Source organism: Crotalus tigris, unplaced genomic scaffold (genome assembly GCF_016545835.1).
Source record: "Crotalus tigris isolate CLP2741 ecotype Arizona unplaced genomic scaffold, ASM1654583v1 scf7180000018223.614484, whole genome shotgun sequence".
Taxonomy (NCBI): Eukaryota; Metazoa; Chordata; class Lepidosauria; order Squamata; family Viperidae; genus Crotalus; species Crotalus tigris.
Window position 1 is genome coordinate 122,863 of NW_024096890.1, and position 23,953 is coordinate 146,815.

Genomic DNA, 23,953 nt, shown 5'->3' on the forward strand with positions numbered 1-23,953 from the left:
ACTCCCGTACCCATCGGGGTCATTTACAATACCTGGTACGGTGGAAGGGGTACCTGGTGACGGAGGCCTCCTGGGTGGGGGAAGCAGACATAAATGCTCCCAGTTATTGCGGCATTTCCATCGCCAGTGCCCTCATAAGCCGAAGGGAGGTTTGGCAGTATCTTCCACCACAGCCAATGCTTAACCACATGTTTCTCCTTGCCTTCCAGGTGGAGCCCTGGTAGAGGGGGCCACCTGTCGAGCCTCTGCAGGCTCAACACTAATGAGCGGGGGGAGGGGCCGAGAACGGCATGTGGGGTGGCGGAGACCAATGGCCTGCACTGACAGACCTTCCCTTCTACCTGGCCTGCTGACTGGTGGAGCGGGGGCAGCATGGTCATTGGCTCCACAGTCGTCTCGCTGGACAGCTGAGCAGCTCCATTTCCAGGCCTTCGAGCAGCTGTTTGGCGTGGGGAAGCAGCAGGGAGCTGAAAGCTGGCAGCGTGGCCCAACGCACAGCCGATTGATGCAGGGACGCTCAGGGAACTGGGAAACTGCCTAGCTGCTCTTATTACCATGCAAACCGGAGGTTGGTTAGGCAGGTGGGGGGTGGGGCCTGGTTGGGAAGTGTATATGTAAGGTGCTGGGAGGCAATATATTTCCTACAAAATCTACATGTTGTAGCTAAGCTTTACATTTCAGATAATCTATGTTACAGCAAGAAAAAACTCAGAACAAAAACTTAAAATACCAATCAAAACAGCATGAAGCCTTGATATAAATAATAGCTCAAAGTACTATATAGATTTGCATAAAGTACTTGTGGGTCACTTCTTAAGGATTTGTCAAAAGAATTGCCAAGTTATGTATCTAAGATGGGCAGTCATACTGTATAATATTTCCAAATAAATAAATGTTTATTATATTTTATGCAGTTTTACTGTAAATTAAATCATATCAATCTTCTGCACAGCAACTTGAATAAGAATGATTTTTCATTGCTTTCAGCATTCAACTACCAATAGTCCTCATTAAGATTCACTTGCAATTTTTTTGTTTTTTTCCTCACCTGCTTCAGCTTCTCTCCCTCTTAAACAGATGAAATGAGACAGCTCTAAAGGAGGAGCTTGGAGATGAGAGGCATCTCAAAACTCCTTTGTTGCAGACATTACTTTTCCAAGGCAAATACTGGAAAGCATAGGACTGTACTCTAATAACAAAGGTACGTGAAATGATATTTTTTTCTTTCTTGGGTTTTATCAAGATTAACCAAGATTTTTGGTTCTGTCACTATTAGTTTGCTTTAGATTCTGCATAATAATCTTGTATGAACATTTTTGACAGAACTGCTAGATAAAAGTTATAGCTTTGGCTTTGGATAGTTAACTTTAAAATAAATCTAGATAGTAAGAATTAAAGCAACGTTAAAATAATTTTTGGATTACAGTATTCCTTCTGTAATCCCATAGTGGTTAAAAACAGAACTAATGCAATAAGCCTTTTTAACATTTTCAGAAATAAATTATTTTACGCCTTGTTATTACAAAAATGGTATAATAAATAATATTCTAACATATTCTGCAGGGAGGAAAAACAATAAATACCTGAATTGGAATATTATGTAGTTTATTTAGTAAACATGCAATTAAATATTGAAGAAAAAGTGAAGTCTAATAAAGCCACTAATACAGAATTGTAAATAAACATATAAATGGACTCATTTTAATCTTCAAAATTTTGAATGTGAATATTCATGGCCGACTTAGCAGAAATAATATCCATGATATTTTTTTGCTGTGTTCAGGCTGTATTTTTCATTAAACAACCAGCATAGGTAATAATGCTATCAGCAAAGAGCCAGTAATAAAGTGGGTTGTTTTTCTGAAAGCTATGTCAGGGGACTAGCTTTCAAATAAATGATGGAAGCATACATTTGCCTTCGTAAATATGAACTGTTCTGTCAAGGCTGACTAGTGATGCATAAATTCAACAATTTGTTTTTTATATAAGGATATTATCTGCTTGGATCTTTACTGTAAAAAATTAAGTGCTGATTCACTTGTTGATATTAAATGACCTTCTCATTTAATGGGATGATTTTTGTAAATAAATTTGGAAAAAACTTACCGTATTAAAATTCAAATGCTGTAAGGATGAAAACTCTGGTTTTAATTCTAGACATTCTCTTAAATTGATGCATTTATACAGAGGAAATGTGCAGACTCATTACTAGCTCATGGCCTAACCTAGGATGGATAGCAAAGTATTGTAATTGTACGAAACTATATAATAAACAATTAAGTTGAATTAAAGATATGATGCAGGACTGAACATACTGAACTTTACTATTACAGCATGATCTGCATTAACTAGAATTATTTAAGTTAGTTGAAATATCAATAGTAACAGTATTCTCCTTTTCATTTAGAAATATGTATGTGTTTTGATCAACTCTAAAGCACTGTAATATGGACTTGCTATAAAAATATTTCTCTATCTTTTGAAATGCAGTTGTTCTGTTGACATGTCTATACAAATATCTTTTGCTCTTTTAGGAACATACAGGCTTGTCTTAATTCCCTCTTCTCCCCTTCCTATATATTCAAATGTGCTATCTACCTTTTAATTTTATCAAGGGTACTGTGTGTTAAAATTAAAATTCAGTTAAAATATATTTATGTTTAAGAAATAGTTTTAAAAAACTGTTTTGGCTATGTTTGTTTTTTAAAACTATTCTAGCTATGTTTGTTGGATTTTTAACAAAGGCAGAATTCTTCTTAAAATGGGAAAGTGTACATTGGATTTAAATGTAAGTAGTAAAAGTAGTTTTATTACCCTAATGGTGCAAGTCTGTAAAGCTCCAATGATAGAATTGAAATATATGCAGTGCATGATTTTATATTAGTCAAAAACTGGAGACGGTGCAATCACTTTCAAACATTCCAAAAACTCTAATATAATATCCAGTTATAGAAATAGCTACTAAATCTAGAACTTATAAAATACCGGGACAGAAAAGGTATCTCTTTCCTTCTTCAGTTTTTCTAGAAAAAAAATGTCAAGGTTCCGATAGATCAGTAAAAGCAGAACTCCAAGACTAGAAGTTTCCTTAAAGAGCATGTTTATTGGCTATAAAGTATCAGCACAGTCAAAAGTGAAACCAATTTTGGAGTTCTCTCCAAAATGTTACAATGATAATCAACTATGTTCCCCAATAGAATACTTTGGCGGGCTTTCTAATGGAAGGCTCAGCCCGCCAAATTCCCAGGCAGTGATGACCTTGGTTCCCACAGAACAAAATATTATTTAGGCTAACATTAAAATCACTCATCCCCTCTCCCAGTCCTGTGGCAATCGAAAATAAAACAAAATGGCTTCGGCCAGGATCGTTGCAGTGTTGAAAAAATCCTGCAGATAAACAGAAATTAGAGTTAGGAATCTCCCCGAGGCTTATGAGGATGTTTATCAAAAAAAATCTGTATTAGTCTATCTGCCTTGACATCAGTACTTTTTACCCAAATAGCTTCTGATAGTGGATATCCCTTCCACTGAACTAAATACTGTAATTTCCCTTTGTACAATCTAGAATCAAAAATTCATTTAATTTCATAATGTGTTTCCCCCTCTACGAAAAGGGAACCAGTTGCTTTCTTAGGAACTGGTCTTAAGGAGGATTCCCTGACAGGTTTTAGTAAGCTGCAGTGGAAAACAGGGTGGATTTTTCCCAATAGACAAGGGAGTTTTAATTCTACTGTAACAGGGTTTATAATCCAAATTATGAGGAAGGGACCAAGGAATTTTGGTCCTAATTTTTTACTAGGTAATTTGAGCCTTAAGTAATTTGTAGAGAGATAGAATCTCTCCCCGACATGAAACGGCTTCTGAGGAGATTGTTTCTTGTCTGCCTGCTTTTTGTAATTTTTGAGGCTTGCATTAAAGCTTTTTTTGCATTGTCCCAAACATTTCTCTAGGAAATCACCCACTGATCTAAGGTTTGAAAGGTGGGAGGCTCCTGCAGGTACTCAGGCATAGGAATGAATTCTCAACCAGTAGCTATTTTAAAAGGAGTAACTCCAGTGCTGCTATGCACAGTATTATTATAAGCTACTTCAGCAAAAGGGAGGAGGTCAGCCCAGTTAGTCTGTTGGTAATCAACATAGCATCTAATGTACTGCTCCACCATTGAGTTCGCTTTTTCAGCTGCTCCGTTTGTATTCGGATGAAAAGCTGACAATAGTCCTTGTGTGGAGCCAATCAGCTTAAGAAAGCCCCCCAAAACCTTGCAGTAAATTGAACTCCCCTATCCAAAATAATTCTTTTTGGTGCTCTGTGAAGATAGTAGATATGTTTAAGGAACAGTTTTGGCTAATTTTTTTTTTTGTGGAGGGGAGACTGGAACAGGTTATGAAATGAGCCTGGTTCAAAAAAAGGTCAATGACAGTCCATATTACTGTATTACCCCTACTTTCTGGTAATTCAACAATAAAATCCATGGCAATCTCCTTCCAGGGTTGGGAGGGGTCTGCTATCTGCTGCAATAGCCCAGGTCATTTTTTTCATGGCTGCACAAGTTGCACAGCTCTTCACATAACTTTCAACATCCTTTTTCATACCTGGCCACCAAAATTGTCTTCTGACCAGATATAAAGTCTTTAGAAACCCAGCTTGTTTGGCACTGTGGCTGCGCTAAAGTATTTGAACTCTAAGTGTTTCTGGCAAGTATAGTTAGTTTTAATCCCTTCCAGACTAGCCCATCTTGACAAGTCAGTAAGTTTTTATTTGCCTGGAACCAGGAGTTGGTTTTTAATTCCTCCTTAAATTTTTTTGTCAAAGGGCTATCTGGCTCAGGTGATTTCACATACACCTGGTCTCCAGGGGTTATTTGAAAGACTGATTGTGGTTATGGAATGATGGAGCTCACAATCTCCTTACAGCGGCTTTTATACTGGGGTATTATGGACAAGGCATAAGCCAAAAAATTCTTTCACCCAGGGAAATATTTTAAAGTAAAGTTGAAATGGTTAAAATACTGCACCCAATGGACCTGTTTGGGAGATAACTTACAGAGTTTTTTCAATGCCTCTAAATTTTTATGATCAGTCCATACTTCAAAAGGAATCTTGTCCCCTTTAAGGAAATGATGCCAAGTCAACAGGGCCCATCTCACTGCAAAATCTTCCTTATCCCAAACAGCCCATCTTCGCTGACCATTAATTTCCTGGAGGTGTAGGCACAGGGTTGTAAGTCTCCCCTTTGGTTTCTTTGTAGAAGAACTGCCCCCCACAGCTGGCATTGGCTTGGATGATGAATTTCTCATCAGGGTTGGGGTATTTGAGAACAGGTTTGGGGGCAAACAGTCTTTTTAGTTGTCAAACGCAGCTTGGCATTCTATAGACCATGGCAGGGGTTGACAAAGTCATGGCTTCCCCCCTCCTTTTCCAGTTTTTAACAGTTCAGCAAAACTATCTCAACAAAAGAGGGAATGAATTGCCGGTAGAAGTTTGCGAATCCCAAAAAACTTTGCTTACGGGTCTGTGGGGGCTGCCATTCTAGCACGGCCTTTGCCTTGGCTGGATCCATCTCCACTACTTCACTGGAAATTTTGTATCCCAGGTAGTCTAGATGCGTTTGATGGAATTCACATTTGGAGAGTTTTGCGTAAAATTTAGCTTTCAGTAGTTTTCTGAGTACTTCACACACTAATTTTACATGCTCTGCCATGGTCTCTGTGTAAATGAGGATGTTGCAAGGTAGACTAGAACCTCTTTGTATAGGTGGTCATGCAGTACTTGATTGATCAATTACATGAATACAGCAGGGGCCCCTTGAAGACTGAAAGGCATAACTTTAAATTGAAAACTCCCCAGGGGGTTGGTAAAAGCTATTTTCCACTCATCTCCTTCTTTAACCCTCACTCACTAGTATGCTTCTCTTAGGTCTAACTTAATAAAAAAATTTCCCTTTGCTAAATGGGCCAGCTTGTCTTTCATTAAGGGGAGGGGGTACATATTATCCATGCTGACAGCATTTTACCCTTTAAAATCAATGCCAGCGTCAGCGATCCCTCCTTCTTCTCTTTGAAGAGCGCAGAGGGAACTACATGGGATTTAGCTGGCTGAATGAGTCTCCTAGCTAAGTTCTTATCAATATACTCTCTCAGCTCTTTCAGCTCTTGGGGGGGGGGGGTCATAGAGTAAATTTTGGGCTTGGGAAATTTGGTGCCCAGCAAGATCTCAATGGCACAGTCAGTCATTCGGTTGGGGGGGGGAAATATCACATTTCTTCTCACTAAATGCATCAGCTAAGTCCCCATATTCATTTGGGATGAGCTGAATCTCAGGCAGGGGGCCTATGACAGCTCTCAGAGTCTCAAGGGACTGTTCTTGGTCCTCATTTGCAGTAGTCCTGCACGTTTCACTGGCCAGAATAGGAGGCAAGGGCCCCATTGCTAACCTCAAAGTCCTCACTCCATTTTCCCACCAGATCATAGGGCACCACTTATCAAGCCAGGCCAATCCCAAAATTACAGTCTCAGTCATTTTTGGCACCACTACGAAGCAGATGATTTCCCAATGCTCCCCCATTTCCAGGTGCACTTGTTCAGTTAGGTGAGTGGCAGGAGCTCCCCCTATAAGAGATCCATCTGCCTGTTCAAACCTCATGGCTATGGGCAATAATTCGGCACTAATGCCTAGCTTGAGTACCGTGGAGAGGTTGATTAGGCATCTGGTACAGCCTGAGTCAATTAAAACATGCAAGTCCATTTGGGCACCTGTCTTAGGGACTAAAAGCTTCGCAGAGACGGTAAAAGGCGGGATGGGTTGACTCACCATCAGGTCATCTTCTCCCTCATTGTCACTGTCATAAGGGGCAGATGCAGGCAAGCACTCCACCAAGGTCTCCTGTTTCCCCTGGGGGGGGGGGGGAAGAAGTGCCACATGCAGCTTGCTCTTAGATAGCCCAATTCAATTTCTCTTGCTCTGCACAAAGTTTCCTCTTAGGCTTTGTGGAGGCAGCAGGCCCATTCTTAGTGGGAGGAAATGGGACCAGACAATCAGCTGCTCGATGTCCAAGCTGCCCACACCTGAAACATCTGATTGGGAGTCCCATAGGTGCTTGAGAAAAACCAGAGGCTGTGCTAGGTTGGGAACATTGGGCCTCCTGGTGTCTTTCTTGAGTCCACCTTGGTCTGGACACTGATGCTGTAGGTCTCTAGTAACGGTCCAGCTCGATGTTTAAGGTTATAGTCAGGTGGTACCATTTGCAGAGCTGATCAGGGATCTCTTTGTAGGTGCACTCATGGAATAACTCACATTCTAAGCCTGCCTTGAAGTGGTGAATTAGCAATCGCTCAGCCACTGCCTGATCCATCTAACCACCTTCCAAAATTCTCTTACATATTTTTTCTCTGGCTTTCCTCTCTGCTTCAAGTTATGGATGTCCTTTTCAGCTTGCAGGGCTTTGGATTCATCTTTGAATCTGGCTCTCAGCTCACCCATAAACAGATTGCTGTCACACAATTCTGGTCCCTACGCATTGTGTAGGCCAGTCACCCATTTGGCAGCTTCCCCTTCTAGACTCGCTGCTACAGCATCAATCATTCTGGCACCGTCCGGGTAAGCATTAGCATAATGATTCAGGGAAGGACAACTTCTCAGGGTCCTTGTCAAATGTGGGTTTGATAGGAGATGGATCAACAGGCTGTTGCCCCCAGTAAGCTTGCTGTATGCCTGGTCACTGGTGCTGGGGTCATAGAAGAGCTCCTCCCTGGAAACCCCTCGGCTGGGGTCCTATGCTCGCAGGGCGCCAATCTCAGTCAGAGCTCCATCAGTGCACTGGACTCAATGTCAAGGCTGGTCTAAACAGTGGGGACACAGCACGAGCTATCGCAATGGGACTGAGGAGATGGAAGGGTTTGGGAGCATCTGTCGCCTCGTCCACTGGAAATCACATGGTGGGCAATCGGCTCTACTTCCTCATCTCGAGTGGGTCAAACTTCTGCCCCAGCTGTTCAATGGAGGGGCTGTGGATGGTGGTCAGGTATCTCCTTTCCCCTGATTCATCCCACCCAGCTGGCCATTTTTGCCTTTCTCAACATAGGTGAATGAGAGCCGTGGGATGAGATCAATGGGAGTTCAGCCTTAGCAGCCTTAAAGGTTCTTCTTCATTTCAGGGCAGCATCTAATCTCCAATTCTCTCTGAGGGTCAGTATTCCCTCCTGCTGCCCCAGCTTCTCTGATGAGATTGCCCGGGCTTTTGGCCTCGGCCCAGCTGCAGGAGCTGCACTATCCACATGGGCTGTAGACTGCATCCTGTTAGCCAATGTCATGCTGAGACCAGTGGCCGATCCTCCCTTCTTCTCCATCTCAATTTCTTCCCTTTGTTGTCCTCCTAGGTGTTCTGTCCCAGCCTATGTGAGTCCTTGTTAAGCTCACAAGGAGAAACCCCTTTTCCAAGAAGCAGGCTGGAACTGCAGGAAAAAAACAATCCCCTTTTATTATTCACAGACCTGAGTAAATGTCCATGGCAAACAAAACACAGTTCACAGAAACTTGATTCTTTAACACGAATGGTTGCCGTTGGCAACCAGCACCTTCCACACCTTCCCTTTTATTATGCAGCCAAGGCATGGTTTCCTAATGCCTTCTCCTTTGCCTTTGGAGCCACCCCATTGTATTCCTCTGTCCAATTCTCTTTTCTTGTCGGCGTTTACATGCATCCTGTGTCATGGTTCCAACATATTAGACTCCTCAAAGAACTTCGAGGCATTGTTTATCTAAAAGAACCTTTATTCAAGTAGCAACACATTGGCACGTACATAGTCCGAGCCAAAATCTGGTTTCCCCTCCCCTAACCATATAGTATCAAAGCCCAATTCCCTCTTCTGATTAACAGTCATAAATCACGTTCTTCAATTAGTTTGAAATATTGGCTTTCCCACCAGTTCTACAACCCGCCAATTCTTATCATCTCTTATTACAAATAACCTTGGTTCCCACTATGATACATTATTGTTTTGTCTAACTAAACTCCAAAATGCATTCCCCCCTCCCCCCAGTATTATCTAATTCTAACTCTAAGAATAAAACATAAAGTAAAGAAAAATGGCTACGTCTCCATATGTTGTCAAAGCAAGAACATTTGATGTTAGCAGCATTGACATCCGCCCCCCCCTTACAGAAAGGACAGATCCTGTAATGTAAAAAAAAGCACATGTTAGGGGCTGCCCCTCGGTTTGTTAGGATGTTTCCTATAGAACCGTTTGATGAGTCTGTTGGTTTTCACATCACTAGCTTTCACCCAAGTGGCTTCAGACAGTAAGTATCCCTTCCATTGCATTAGGTACTGCAATTTCTCTTTAAAAATTCTAGAATCAAGAATATGCTTTACTTCATAGTGAGTCTGACCCTCTACTATGAGGGGTCCAGGTGCCTTCTTTGGGGGAGGTCTTAATGTGGAGCCCCTAACAGGTTTCAACAAGCTGCAATGGAAGGCAGGGTGCACTTTCCCTAAAAGCCTAGGGAGTTATTGTGACTGGGTTAATGATCTTTAAAATGGGGAAAGAGCCCAAGAATTTTGGTCCTAATTTCTTGCTAGATAATTTGAGGCATAAATATTTAGTCGACAGATAAACCTTTTCTCCAATTTGGAATGTTCTTTGAGGAGCCCTCTTTTTATCTGACTGCTTTTTATAGGTTTCAGAAGTCTTTTTTAAAGAAATTTTTGTGGCTCTCCAAACTTCCTCCCACCCCCTCACCCATTGACCAAGAGTCTGAAAAGGCGGGAGTACTTGAGGGTATTCAGGTATCGGGCTGAACTTTTTTCATGTGGCTACTCTGAAAGGTATGAAGCCCATGCTGCTATGAACAGAGTTATTATAAGCCACCTCTGCAAAAGGGAGGAGATCGGTCCAGTCGGCCTGTTGGTATGAAACATAACATCTGAGATATTGCTCCACCATCTTGTTGGCGGCTTCCACGGCCCCATTAGTAGATGGATGAAAAGCAGATGATAGACTTTGAGATAATCCAATTAAAGAAAGTTCCTCCAAGACATAGCTGTGAATTGCACCCCCATGTCTGAAATTATTCATTTAGGAACTCCATGCAGATGGTGGATATGTTTCAAGAACAGTTTAGTCAGTCATTGGGCAGATGGAAGTCCTTTGCAGGCGATAAATTGAGCCTGCTTTGAAAACAGATCTATCACCGTCCAAATGACAGTATTTTCTCTACTTTCAGGTAAATTTACTATAAAGTCAATACCAATTTCTTCCGAAGGTTGAGAAGGGTCTGCCACCAGCTGCAGTAACCCAGGGGTTTTCCCTGGAATTCTTTTCATGGTGGCACATACAGTACAACTCTTGATATAATTTTCCACATCCCTTTTTAAGCCCAGCCACCAAAACTGCCAGCGGATGAGATGCAGAGTTTTTAAATATCCAAAGTGTCCAGCCTATTTTATATCATGGCTGTGTTTGAGACCATTGAGACAGAGGGCTTCTGGCAAGTATAATTTCCCTCCCTTGTAAGCCAAGCCATCCCTGCATGTTAGGGAGGTTTGATTGTCTTTGAACCATTGTTCGGTGAGGAGCTCTTGTTTTATTTTCTTTGCCCAAGGGTCATCCGGGTTAGGGCCCCTGGGGGCCTGAGTTGACTGGCAGTTTGTGGATTGGCGATAATTGCCTCATTAACCTCTTTCTGTTTGCTTTTGTATTGGGGCAGTCTGGATAGAGCATCAGCTAGGAAGTTTTTTCCTCCCGGGATGTACTTTAGAGTGAAGTTGAAATTATTAAAGTACTGTGCCCAGAGCACCTGCTTTGGGGACAATTTGCGAGGAGTTTTCAATGCTTCCAGATTTTTCTGATCTGTCCATACTTCAAAAGGCACCTTGCTTCCTTCTAGATAGTATTGCCAATTTATTAAACTCCATCTAATCGTGAAAGCCTCCTTTTCCCATTTTGCCCACCTCCTTTCGCTTTCAGTAAATTTTTTTGACTTGCAGGCATTTGGTTTCTTTGCAGCAATACAGCTCCAACAGCCATGTCGCTGGCGTCAGCTTGAGTTACAAAAGGTTCTCCTGGGCAGGGGTGCTTTAGGACCGGTTCCATAGCAAATAGTCCCATTAGATTCTCATGACAGCCCATAGTACATGTTAGTGGTTGGCCCAGTCACAGTTGCCCTGCTCCTTTGCCTATTTTGAGTAGTTCTGTAAGGGGTAGGGCAATTTCAACAAAGGAGGGGATGAACTGACGGTAGAAGTTAGCAAAACCTAGGAAGCTCTGGAGGTGTTTGCGAGTCCTTGGGGGCTGCCATTCAATTACAGTTTTCACTTTGGCTGGATCCATTTCAATGCCCTCATTGGAAATTCTATAGCCAAGATAATCTAATCTGGTCTGGTAAAATTCACATTTTGACAGTTTAACATAAAGCTTGGCATTCAATAGTTTCTTTAACACTTTTCTCACCAACTTTATATGATCAGTCATATTTGTGCTGTATATCAGGATGTCATGAAGATACACCAGAACCCCCTTGTATAAATGATCATGTAGGGTCTCATTAATCAATTGAATGAATACAACTGGGGCCCCCTGTAGCCCAAATGGCATGACTTTGAACTGATAGCTTCCCAAGGGGCAGTTGAAGGCAGTTTTCCACTCATCTCTCTCCTTTATTCTCACCTGGTAATATGCTTCTCTAGATCCAATTTAATGAAGATGCATCCCTTAGCCAAGTGGGTTAATAAGTCTTTTAGGAGTGGGAGAGGGTATTTATTTTCCACACTCACTGCGTTCAAGGATTTATAGTCCACACAGAGATGAAGAGACTCATCTTTTTTTTTCTCTAAACAATACACGGGCTCCCACAGTAGACTTCGCCCATTCAATGAACCCCCTCTCTAGGTTTTTGTCCACATATCGCTGCATCTCTTCCATTTCGAGAGTGGACATGGTGTACATTCTCGGTCATGGGAATTTGGCTCCCAGCAACAGTTTGATAGAACAGTCATTGGTTGGTGGGGAGGCAGGGCATCACATTCTTTCTCACTAAATGCCTCCACCAGGTCCAGATACTCACTAGGAATGAATAGTTCACCTGGTGGCAGTGAGGCCCCCATGTGTGCTCGCTTGTTGGGTGGGCTAAAGTTTCCTGTAACATCCGTTGAATCAATAGAGCTTGGGCTCTATAGGTAGCCTCACAGTTCTCATTCCCTTCTCCCACCAGATAAACGGCTTCCATTTGTCCAACCAGGCTAATCCTAGGATCACAGTCTCAGCCATTAGAAAGCGAATAAACTCCCAGTGCTCACCTATTTCTAGGCATAGGGGTTCAGTTAATTGAGTGACTAAAGTCCCTCCCATCAGGGAGCCATTGGCTTGCTCAAACCTTACAGGTTTGGAGAGCAGCTTTGCTTGTATGCCCATTTCCCTGGCAAATGGCAAGCTAATGATGCATCGGGAACATCAAGAATTGACTAGCACTTTTAAGTCTGCCTGTGCTCCCGATTTAGAGATTATGAGTTTGGCAAGTAGAGAGAAAGGTGGGACATGTCGACTCACCATTGGGTTATTCTCTCCTTCGTCATTGCTGTCAAAAGGGGGTAGAGTGGGGGTGGATCCAGCCTGGGTTCCGGCATCCTCTTGTGTGGGGGATGTGACTTGGGAAACTGGTTCCTGTGTGATCCAGTTGGATTTCTCTATTGTTGGCTGCTGGGCAGATTTCTTTCTCGCTGCTGATCCTGGTCTGTTCTGCTGTTGGGGGTAGGGGACTGGGCAGTTCGCTGCTTGATGTCCCTGCTGTCTGCATCAGAAGCACTTGATTGGCAGGCCTGCAGGTGGCTGGGGTCTTTCAGCAGTTGCAGCAAATGGAAGGTTTTTTTGGGGGGGGGGTTGCTGTTTGGGTTGCTCTGGCTTCGGCTCGGCTTCGGGTGGGGGAAGCTTCTTGTAGTGGGTGAGCTGAACGTCTAGTCTTACCGCTGCCTGGTACCATTCTTGCAGCTGATCAGGTACCGCTCAGGTACCTGATAGAGGTGATCATCTAGTCCTTCTCAGAAATGATGGACTATGGATTGCTCAGACCACCTCTCTATCCAACCAGCTAACTTGCGTAACTCTCGTACATACTCCAGGGCAGGCTTGCCGGATTGTTTTATCTTATGAATTTGTTCTTTGAGGGCAATGGATGGGTCCTCAAATCTTGTTCTTAGTCCTAGGAGGAAGACGTGGGGGTCCTCCAATTTGGGGGCTTGCTCATTATATAAATTATTCAGCCACTTGGATGCCTTTTCCTCTAAGCTAGATGCAATCATATCGACCATAGTAGCTGGGTCTGGGTAGAGATGGCCATAGCGATTCAGATGAGAGCGCACTTGATTGAGAAAAAAAATCAGCTTCTCTGGGTCCCCATCGAAGGTTGCTCTAAAAGGTGGAGTAATCACTGGCTGCTGGGTTCCCCACTGTGGTTGTTGTGCCCCAGGTTGCTGCTGATCCCACCTTGGTTGCTGGTACAATGGCTGCTGAGCCCTCTGCTGTGGTTGTTGCCTCCCCAGTTGCTGTTGGCCCCACCCTGGCTGCTGATTCAGTGATTGCTGGGCTCCCCACTGTGGTGGTTGCACTCCCAGTTGGTGCCTGCTCCACCCTGGCTGCTTCTGCATTTTCAGGGGTTGCACATGCCTGGGTGGGGGCTGTTGCCATTCTCCCTGCATTGGTCTGCCAGGAGCTGTGGCATCTTTGATTGTTGTAGGGACCCCTGTTATTGCTGTATGTTCAGGGGTGGCAACCAATTCCCTTACTGCAGTCATCTCCCCCACCGGTTGTTGGGTCTTCTGGCCTCTGCATCACCCCAAATTATTGCAGGGTGCCTATTATCTGCTGCAAAGTCAGAGATTTTTGATCTCCCCCCTTCAGGGGCTGCCATACCCCCCATTGCTACAGGGGGCCCAGGCTGGGTAATCAATATGCACATCAGTCTGGGGAATCGCTATCCCAGTGGCTGCCCAGGCCCTCATCTCATTGGCAGCGTTGCGGCTTCTGGAGAGGTGGTGACTGGGGCTGTCTCTCCCCATGGGACTGGAGGCTCTGGCAGGGGGCTTCAGGAGCAAGAAAGCTGCCTGCTCTGCGAAGGAGGGGCTGGTGGTTCCTCTTGGTAGGAGTTGAATGTCCTGATTGCTGGCATGAGGGGAATGGGAAGGTTGCTCCAAACTTCTCATTTCTAGCCCTTCAAACTTCTCTACCAATTTCTCCACTGACTTGCAAGCTGCCGACAGATATTTCCACTCACCCGAGTCCTCAATGGCAGACAATCTAATAGCTCTCCCCCGGTCTGGGGAGTGCAATGTGTGGGACTCTTTTTGTGGTAGTCCAGTCTCGTCTGCATTTGAGGCCTTTAAGGGTGGCAAAGCCAGCTTGAAGCATCTAGAGTCTCCACTGGGCTGTACCCAATCTGACAACCAGATTAGCTGTCCTAGCTGCTTAGGTTTCGCCCCCAGCTGGGAGGCCTGCAGAAACTCCTTCTCTATCGGCACCCTAGCTTTCGCTCCCCCCCCGGGGTAGCAGCTACTGCCAGGATGCTGACTTCAGGCAATTTCTCCCTCTTCATGGCGAGGTCTTCCCTGAATCTTTGTCAGCTTATTCCTCAATGCTAGGTACAGCGACTGGGGCTCGGGACACCTAAATAGTTAAGAAAATTGGAGATTTTGGCTTAATTTGAGGCATTATTTACCTTAAAGAATCTTTATTCGAGTAGCAACACATCGGCATGTACATAGTCCAAGCCAAAATCTGGTTTCCCCTCCCCTAACCACATAGTATCAAAGCCCAATTCCCTCCTCTAATTAACAGTCATAAATCACATTCTCCAATTAGTTTGAAATGCTGGCTTTCCCACCAGTTCTACAACCCGCCAATTCTTATCATCTCTTATTACAAATAACCTTGGTTCCCACCATGATACATTATTGTTTTGTCTAACTAAACTCCCAAACGCATTCCTTCCCCTCCCCCCAGTATCATCTAATTCTAACTCTAAGAGTAAAACATAAAGGAAAATGGCTGCATCTACATATGTTGTCAAAGCAAGAACATTCAATGTTAGTAACATTGACATCCTGGATATCTTCCAGCTGTCAGTCATCACTGTCCAACTCAGACTCCCAGCATACAGTAGCTGTGTCTCAGTCTGAATGCAAGTAGAGGGGCCAGGTTCCTCGTCAGACTGTAAGTCTTGGAGCTGCTCAGAGCCTTCCTCTGACTCCAATGTCACTCCAGACCCCTTCTCCTCCTCTGATTCCCCAGACTCAGCTGCCAGATCCACTGGCTGGTGAGGACTCACAACACTATCCTGCACCGCAGGAGCCTTTCCCCGGGTCTGCCAGGCCAGATGTGGTTGAGATGGAAATTGGTCATGGAATGCTGTCACCAAGGCAGGAGCATGGACAGTGGTCGCATCCTCCCAGGTGAACTCCTCCAGTCCATAGCTCTTCCACTCAATCAGATACTGAAATCACCCTTCCAGCCAACAGGAGTCTCGAATACTGGCGACCTCATATTCTGGAGTGCTGTCTCTATCATGTTATTCCAGTGGGGGAGGTTCTGATTGACGGAGTGGACATACCAGTTATGCGGGGACCATCAGAGACTGGTGAAAGACCAAATCTACCCATAACAACCACGGCAAAGTTAATTGATAGGCAACCGGATTGATGATGGCTTCGATAGGGAACAATCCTAGGTACCTGTGGTCCAGTTTCTTGGCAGGCCGGTTTGATGGCAGGTTCCTAGTGGACAGCCACACCCGATCTCCCACTGTTAATATAGGCGTATCTCACCTTGACCGATCGGTCACCTTCTTGTAGTCCGCCTTGGCCTTATCTAATTGTTGCCACACCAATTGATGGATAGGTCATAACTTGGTCAGATATTAGTTAATTGCAGGAACTGGCGAGTCGATCTGTGAGAGGGGAAAAAGCCGGGGATGATATCCCACATTGGCCAGGAACGGTGTCATCTGCGTGGAGGTGTGCTGTGAGTTGTTAAACACGAACTCAGCTACTGCCAGATAGTCCGTCCAATTGTTCTGTTGCTGGTTCACATAACAGCGCAGGTATTGCTCGAGAATTCCAATGACTTTCTCGGTCCTGCCATCAGTTTGAGGATGATGCACTGATGATAGGCAGATTTAAACATCCAGGGCCTTCATCAACCCCTTCCAGAAACGGGCCATGTACTGAGCCCCTCTATTTGACACGTCGCTATCAGGGAAGCCGTGCAGCCAGAAGACCTGCTGGATGAACATGCAACAGGTGGCACGGGCTGACAGCAAACCATGGCAAGAAATGAAATGCACCATCTTGGTCAGCATGTCCACCACCACAAATACAATCGTGAAACCAGAAGACGGGGGCAGGTCAATCAAAAAGTCCCTGGACACTGCCCCTCAGAGTCTTTTAGACATCGGCAAGGGCTGAAATAGACCAGGTGGGGGCCCCATCACCGACTTGGCCTGCCTACACTGGATACAAGATGTGATGTAGTCCTGGATGTCGTGTCGTACTTGGGACCACCAGAATGTATGGGAGACTAAGTTCAGTGTCTTGAACAGGCCAAAATGCCCTGCTACCAGATTATGGTGACGTTGGCGGAGAATGAGCCCTCTGTGTGGCCCTCCTGGAACATAGAGCCAGTCACGATAGGTCAGGAGTCTATCCGTGACGGCCCATGGGGAGTATGGCCCCAGCTCCTCCCTGCATTGAGCCATTCACACATCATGCTGTTGGGCCTCCCGAATCCGAGCCCGTATATCTATTGACTCCCAATTGCAGAGAAAGACTTGATGGGGAGAACTGTCCTGGGCAGAAGCTTCTCTATGGGAATATTCTGGCTTCCTTTGCAGAGCATCCGCTCTTTGGTTGCAACCACTGGGTATGTATGTAACGCAGAAATTGAACCTAGCGAAGAAGAGAGACCACTAAATCTGTCGTTGGTTCAATTTCCGAGTGGTCTGCAGGCTTTCCAGAATCTTATGGTCCATCTGGACTTCAATTTGATGCCTCCAGGCCTTGAATGCCACTTAACATTCTTAGCTCCTTCTCCCAGATGGTGTAGTTGTGCTTGGCTGGATTCAGTTTCTGCGAGTAGTACATGCAAGGGAAGAGGGCACCACTGGGCACTGTAGCCTGGAATAACACCACGCCAATGGCAATGTTGGAGGCATCCGCCTCCATGACAAATGGCCATTGCAGGTCAGGATGTTTCAAGATGGGCTCCTTCATGAAGGCTTCCTTTAAAACCTGGAAAGCCTGTTGTTGTGGAGTATCCCAATGAAACTGGGTCTTTTTCTGCAGGAGCCGAGTGAGGGGCACAGTCATAGAAGCAAAACTGGGTATGAAGGTTCTATAGTAGTTGGCAAACCCAAGGAGTCACTGAACGTCTTTAACATGACATAGGGGTTGCCAACTACACAGAGACTTGACCTTGCTTGGTTCCATGGCGATGCCCTCAGGAGAAATGCGATGACCTAGGAAATTGATGGTCATTTAATAGAAGTGGCATTTCTCCAGTTTGGCATACAAATGATGATCTCAGAGCCATTGCAGGACCTGACGGAGATGCTGGTGGTGCATTTCCCATGAAGGGGAGTGGATCAGGATGTCATCCAAGTAGATCACAACAAACTGATTTAACAGATCCCGGAAGATGTCATTCATGAAGTGTTGAAAAACTGCAGGGTGTTGGTCAGCCCAAATAGCATCACTGTATACTCGAAGAGCCCGTACTGGGTGCCAAATGCAGTTTTCCACTCATCACCCGAGCGAACCCTGACGAGATTGTAGACTCCTCTCAAGTCCAATTTCATGAAGATTGTTGCCTCCTGAAGACATTCCAGAAGTTCGGGGATGAGGAGCAGCAGGTATCAATTATGTACTGTAATGGTGTTTAATTTTCAATAGTCACAGTGAAGCCTCAATTCTCCAGATTTCTTTTTGACAAAGAACACTGGTGCAGACACTGGTGAAGATGAGGGCCAAATAAAACCCCGAGCAATTTTTTGTACAAAAGTCCCGCAAAGCAGCCAACTCGGGGTCCGACATAGAATACAAATGCCCCACTGGGAGAGGCGTGTCAGGAACTAAGTCGATGGGGCAGTTATATGGCCTGTGAGGGGGCAATTGATCCACTTCAGTCTCACTGAACACATCAGCATAAGTCACCAGTTCAGAGGACAGAGAGACCCCTGGGGGACTCACCATCTGGCTGGGGCAGACTTGGCAGGTGTGGTCCATAAACTTGGAAAGGTGACCAAGTTCTGGGACCAATAAATCTGTGGGTCATGCATCCGGAGCCACGCCAGTCCCAAGACCATAGGGAAATGCAGGTCAGAGGTTATGTAAAATTGAATAGCCTCCTCATGCGAGCTGATGGCCATATATAACGGTTGCGTGGTGGCCTTAATTGGCCCAGACAGGAGCACTTGGCCATCAATAGTCTCCACTAACAAAGGCAGTTCCACTGGGCATAGGGGAACAGTCCATTTGGCCACAAAGGCTGCATCCATAAAGTTTGTGGTGGCCCCGAGTCGCCCAAAGCATGTACCAGAATCCCCTGTGGCTGCCTGGGGAGGATCAAGCATGCTGCCAGTATCAAATGCCATGGAGGTCCAAGTGCAGCATCCAAAGGACGTCACTCAGTGTTGTGGGACGTCCAAACCAAAATGCCTTTTAGGTCAGGCTTTGGGTGTTTCCTGACAGATGAGGGTGCTTTTGTGGGGCAGGCTTAGTAGTGGATGCCCCTCATCGCTTCTTGGGGCAAAAGGTGGCCAAATGCCCAGGGTCCCCACAATAGAAACACAAACCCCTGAACATTGTCTATTCATTTCTGCCACTGATAGGCGAGATCTGGCAGCACCTAAGTCCATAGGTTCCTCCCACAGAACTGAAGTCTCATGCACAACTGGGGCCGACTGGGTTTCTGGGGTGGCATGACGACTCCTACACTGCTGCAGCCAAGCATTGATCTGCAAACAGAGATGGATCAACCCATTGAGGTCTGGGGGAATATCTACTCAGGCCAGCTCGTCCAACAGTTCGTCCAACAAGCCATCCTGGAAAGCATCCATGAGTACAACTTCATTCCAGGCTGAATCCTGGCTAAGCAGCCGAAACTCACTAATATAGCCCTGTAGAGGGCATCGGCCTGCCTCAGAACCTTCAGGCATCAGGTAGCAGCCTGTATCTTAATGGGGTCCTCATACATATGACACATATAGTCACAAAATCCCCCAAAGTTATCCAACAACGGACTAGGTTGGGCTAACAGGGGTTTGCCCCAACAAACTGCATCACCAGAGAGGAGGCTTATCATAAACCCCATGTCAATGCTGCTAATATTGAATATTCTTGCTTTGACAAAATATGCAGAACTGTCTGGTATTTTTAGAATTAATTCAGATGACAGGGAAAAGGGAGGAGATTATTAAGGAAAGCCCGGGAAAATGAATGGAAGTGAATCTTTGCCCTCCCAATTAATTGGAAGATGTGAATCGTGACCCCAAAATAGGGGAGGGGAAATGCCTGGAATGTTATGTGCAAAGGGAAGGGAAATTCAGATCTTGGCATCCATCATGCCGTGCTGACACATCTCTACACTAATAAAGGTTTTTTTAGGTTAACCCATGCCTGAAAATTCTTTGAAGTGTTTCATTAGTCAGACACGTGACATCATGCCAAGATCCACAAATCTTTTAAACCAATTACAAGGTCCCAGACTTCGGTCACTATTCCTAATCTAAAGGAGATAGATGACAAAGATCCAGGGAAGATCTCATTATGGAAGGAGAAAGATGGTTTGAGGCCAGCCGCTCAGCAGCAGCAGCTTCCCCAGGGAGTGGAGCGGCAGTCAGCCAGCCGAGGGAGAAAGAATTCTGGCAGATCTTCCAGCTGAGAGCAAAGACTTCATAAGCAGAATGGAGAGATAATGAAGTTTTGGATGAATCGCTGGAAAGATTTCAAAACCCAGAGGTGAAAAGCAGAAATCAATTCCTGGAGAGAGGAGCCTATACCCCTCCCATGGCCCAGCAGAAAGCCTGTCAGATCCTGTCTTCCCCTGCCAGGGACCCCAACCCTGAAGAGAGAAGGAATTTCAGTCTGAGGCATCTGCAGCAATGGGTAGATGGGTTTCCCCAGCAGGTGGATGATCAGCGATTTCTGAGCTTGCCACAACTAATAGAGGCCTTGCAACAGCTTGGGATGGTGCAGAAGCCAGGAGATCAGCAGTTGGTGGGATTCCGACCACAGCAGGGAGATTGGCCACAGCCCCTGAATGTGCACTGGGCATAAATCTGCAGCCAGAATGGGGCCAGCAGCAACAGCCACAGTTGCCATAGGCTCCAACAACCTATAATTGCACCACTTTTCAGAGCAACCTTCAATGGGGACCCAGATAAGCTGTTTTTTTTTCCTCAACCAAGTGCGCTCTCATTTGAATTGCTGGGCCTATCTGTACCCAGACCCGGGGCCCATGGTCGATGTGATTGCATCCAGCCTAGAGGGAGAAGCCTCCAAATGGCTGAACAAATTATATAATTAGCAAGCCCTCGAATTGGAGGACCCCCGCCTCTTCCTCCTAGGGCTGAGGGAAAGATTTGAGGACCCATCTATTGGGCTTAAAGCACGAGAACAGATCCACAAAATAAAACAAGCTGGCAGGCCTGCCTTGGAGTACGTGTGGGAATTTTGCAAGATAGCAGGTCGAATAGAGGGGTGGCCAGAACAATCCCTAATCCATCACTTCATAGAGGGATTAGACAATCACCTCTCTCAGGCCTGCATCTATTGAGCCGTACCTGATCAGCTGCAAGAATGGTACCAGGCAGCAGTGAAGCTGGACGTTCAGCTCACCCGCTATAAGAAGTCTCCCCCACCTGAATCCGAGCAGCCGCCAGAGCAACCCAGACAGCAATCATCCGCATGAAAACCTCCAACTACTGCGATGGCTGAGAGACCGAGACCACCTGCAAGCCCATCAAATAAGTGTTTTCGGTGTGGACAAGAGGGACACTGAGCAGCAAGCTGTCCAGTCCCCTACCCCCGACTGCATAGCAGACCAGAACCAGCGACGAGAAAGAAACCTGCTCAGTGGCTAACGAGAGAAAAATCCAACCGGGTCACACAAGAACCTGTTGCCCAGATTACACCCACCCCCACAGGAGGACTCTGGGACTCTGGGTGGACCCGCCCCTGCTCTACCCTCTTTTGATAGCGATGATGAAGGAGAGAATGACCCGATGGTGAGTCGACAAATCCCACTTTTTTCACTGGACACCAAATTTATAATCCCTAAGTCTGGGGCACAAATGGACTTAAACATACTAATAGATTCTGGATGCACCCGCTGCATTATTAGTCTGCCATTTGCCATGAAAATGGGCATATGGGCAAAACAGCTTTCCAAACCTGTGAGGTTTGAGCAAGCCGATGGCTCCCTGATGGGAGGCACTCTTGTCACACAAGTAACTGAGCCCTTACACCTAGAAATAGGTGCACACTGGGAGTTTATTCGCTTCCTAGTGGCTCCAAAAATGACTGAAAATGTGATCCTAGGGCTAGCCTGGTTGGACAAATGGAAGCCATTTATCTGGTGGGAGAAAGGAATGAGAACCTATAGAGCCTAAACCTCCTGCTGATTCAACCGATATTGCAGGACACCTTAGGCCACCCAATTAGTGAGCGCACATGGCTGCCTCACCACCGTCAGGCGAATCACTCATTCCTAATGAATACCAGGACCAGGCGGAGGCATTTAGTGAAAAAGAATGTGATGCCCTACCCCCTCACAGACCCAATGATTTCTCCATCAAACTGGTGCCAGGAGCCAAACTCCCATGGCCGAGAATGTATGCTATGTCTCCCCTCGAAATGGAGAAGATGCAGCGATATGTGAATAAAAACCTAGCGAGTGGATTCATCGAATGGGCCAAATCTACAGTGAGAGCTCCTGTGTTGTTCAAAGAGAAAAAAGATGGATCTCTTTGTCTCTGCATAGACTATAAGGTTTCAACGCTGTGAGTGTGGAAAATAAATATCCCCTCCCCCTCCTAAAGGACTTATTAACCCATCTGGCTAAGGAGAGTGTCTTCACTAAATTAGATTTGAGAGAGGCATATTACTGGGTGAGAATAAAAGAGGGAGACAAGTGGAAAACTGCCTTCAACTGTCCTATGGGGAGCTATCAGTTCAAACTCATGCCATTTGGACTACAGGGGGTCCCAGCCGTATTCATGCAGTTGATTAATGAAGTCCTACATGATCACTTGTACAAAGGGGTTTTGGTGTATCTTGATGATATCCTGATATACAGCACGAATATGACTGATCACATAAAGCTGGTGAGAGAAGTGTTAAAGAAACTATTAAATGCCAAGCTTTATGCCAAATTGTTGAAATGTGAATTTCACCAGACCCAATTAGATTATCTTGGCTACAAAATTTCCAATGAAGGCATTGAAATGGATCCAGCCAAGATGAAAGCTATAATCAAATGGCAGCCCCCAAAGACTCGCAAACAGCTCCAGAGCTTTCTGGGTTTTGCTAACTTTTATCGTCAATTCATCCCCTCTTTTGCCAAGATTGCACTACCCCTTACAGAACTACTCAAAACGGGCAAAGAAGGAGGAAAGCCACTACCGGGCCAACCACTAGCATGGACTGTCAAACTGCTTTTGAGAATCTAATGGGACTATTTGCTATGGAACCGGTCCTAAAGCACTCCTGCCCAGGGGAGCCCTTTGTGGTTCAAGCCGATGCCAGCGATATACCAGTTGGAGCTGTGTTATACAAAAGAACAAAAGTGGGGTCCTGCAACCCTGTGTCTACACCTCTAAGAAATTTACTGAAAGCGAGTGGAGATGGGCAATCTAGGAGAAAGAGGCTTTATTGATTAGATGGGCGCTATTAAACTGGCGACACTATCTAGAAGGGAGCAAGGTGCCATTTGAAGTATGGACAGATCACAAAAATCTAGAAGCACTGAAAACTCCTTGCAAATTATACTGGTGGGCACAGTACTTTTTCCGCTTCAACTTCACTCTAAAGTATATACCAGGAGGAAAAAGCTTCCTAGCTGATGCGTTATCCCGGTTACCCCAATACAAAAGCGAATGGGAGGAGGTTAACGAGGCAATTATCCCCAAATCCACAAACTGCCGCTGAACTCACACCTCGCAGGGACCCCAATCCTGATGACCCTGGGGTAAAGAAAATAAAATGAGAGCTCCTCTCAGATCAATGGTTCAAAGATAATCAACCCTCCCTAACATGCAGGGATGGCTTGGCTTACAAAGGGGGGAAACTATATTTGCCTGAAGCCCTTTGTCTTAATGCTCTCAAACACAGCCTTGATGTAAAACAGGCTGGACACTTTGAATATTTGAAAACCCTACACCTCACCCGCCAGCAATTCTGGTGGCCAGGGCTGAAAAGGGATGTGAAAAACTATGTAAAAAGTTGTACTGTATCTGCCACAGTGAAAAGAATTCCAGGGAAAACCCCGGGGTTACTGCAACCCATGGCAGACCCTTCTCAACCATGGGAAGAAATAGCTATGGACTTTATAGTAGACGTATCTGAAAGTAGAGGAAATACTGTCATCTGGACTGTGATAGACCTGTTTTCAAAGCAGGCTCATTTCATCGCCTGCAAAGGACTCCCATCTGCCCAATGACTGACTAAATTGTTCTTGAAACATATCTACCGGCTGCATGGTTCCTCTAAGCGAATAATTTCGGACAGGGGAGTGCAGTTCACAGCGACGTTTTGGAGGAGTTTTCTTAAATTAATTGGATCATCTCAAGGTTTATCATCTGCTTTTCATCCAGCCACCAATGGGGCTGCAGAATCCGCTAACAAAATGGTGGAGCAATATCTTAGATGCTACGTTTCTTACCAACAGATGAACTGGACTGACTTCCTCCCTTTTGCG

The 23,953-nt window shown here is 45.3% G+C and overlaps 1 protein-coding gene across 1 annotated transcript in view; it reads left to right on the top strand.

Annotated features, from left to right (window-relative positions):
* Positions 1-1,088: 1,088 nt before the first annotated feature.
* TRPM8 (transient receptor potential cation channel subfamily M member 8) overlaps positions 1,089-23,953 on the top strand; it is a 380,488-nt gene continuing 357,623 nt past the window's right edge. Inside the window, exon 1 of the mRNA XM_039349049.1 lies at positions 1,089-1,201. The gene's annotated coding sequence lies outside the window, so the exon portion shown is untranslated. The remainder of the gene's footprint in view (positions 1,202-23,953) is intronic.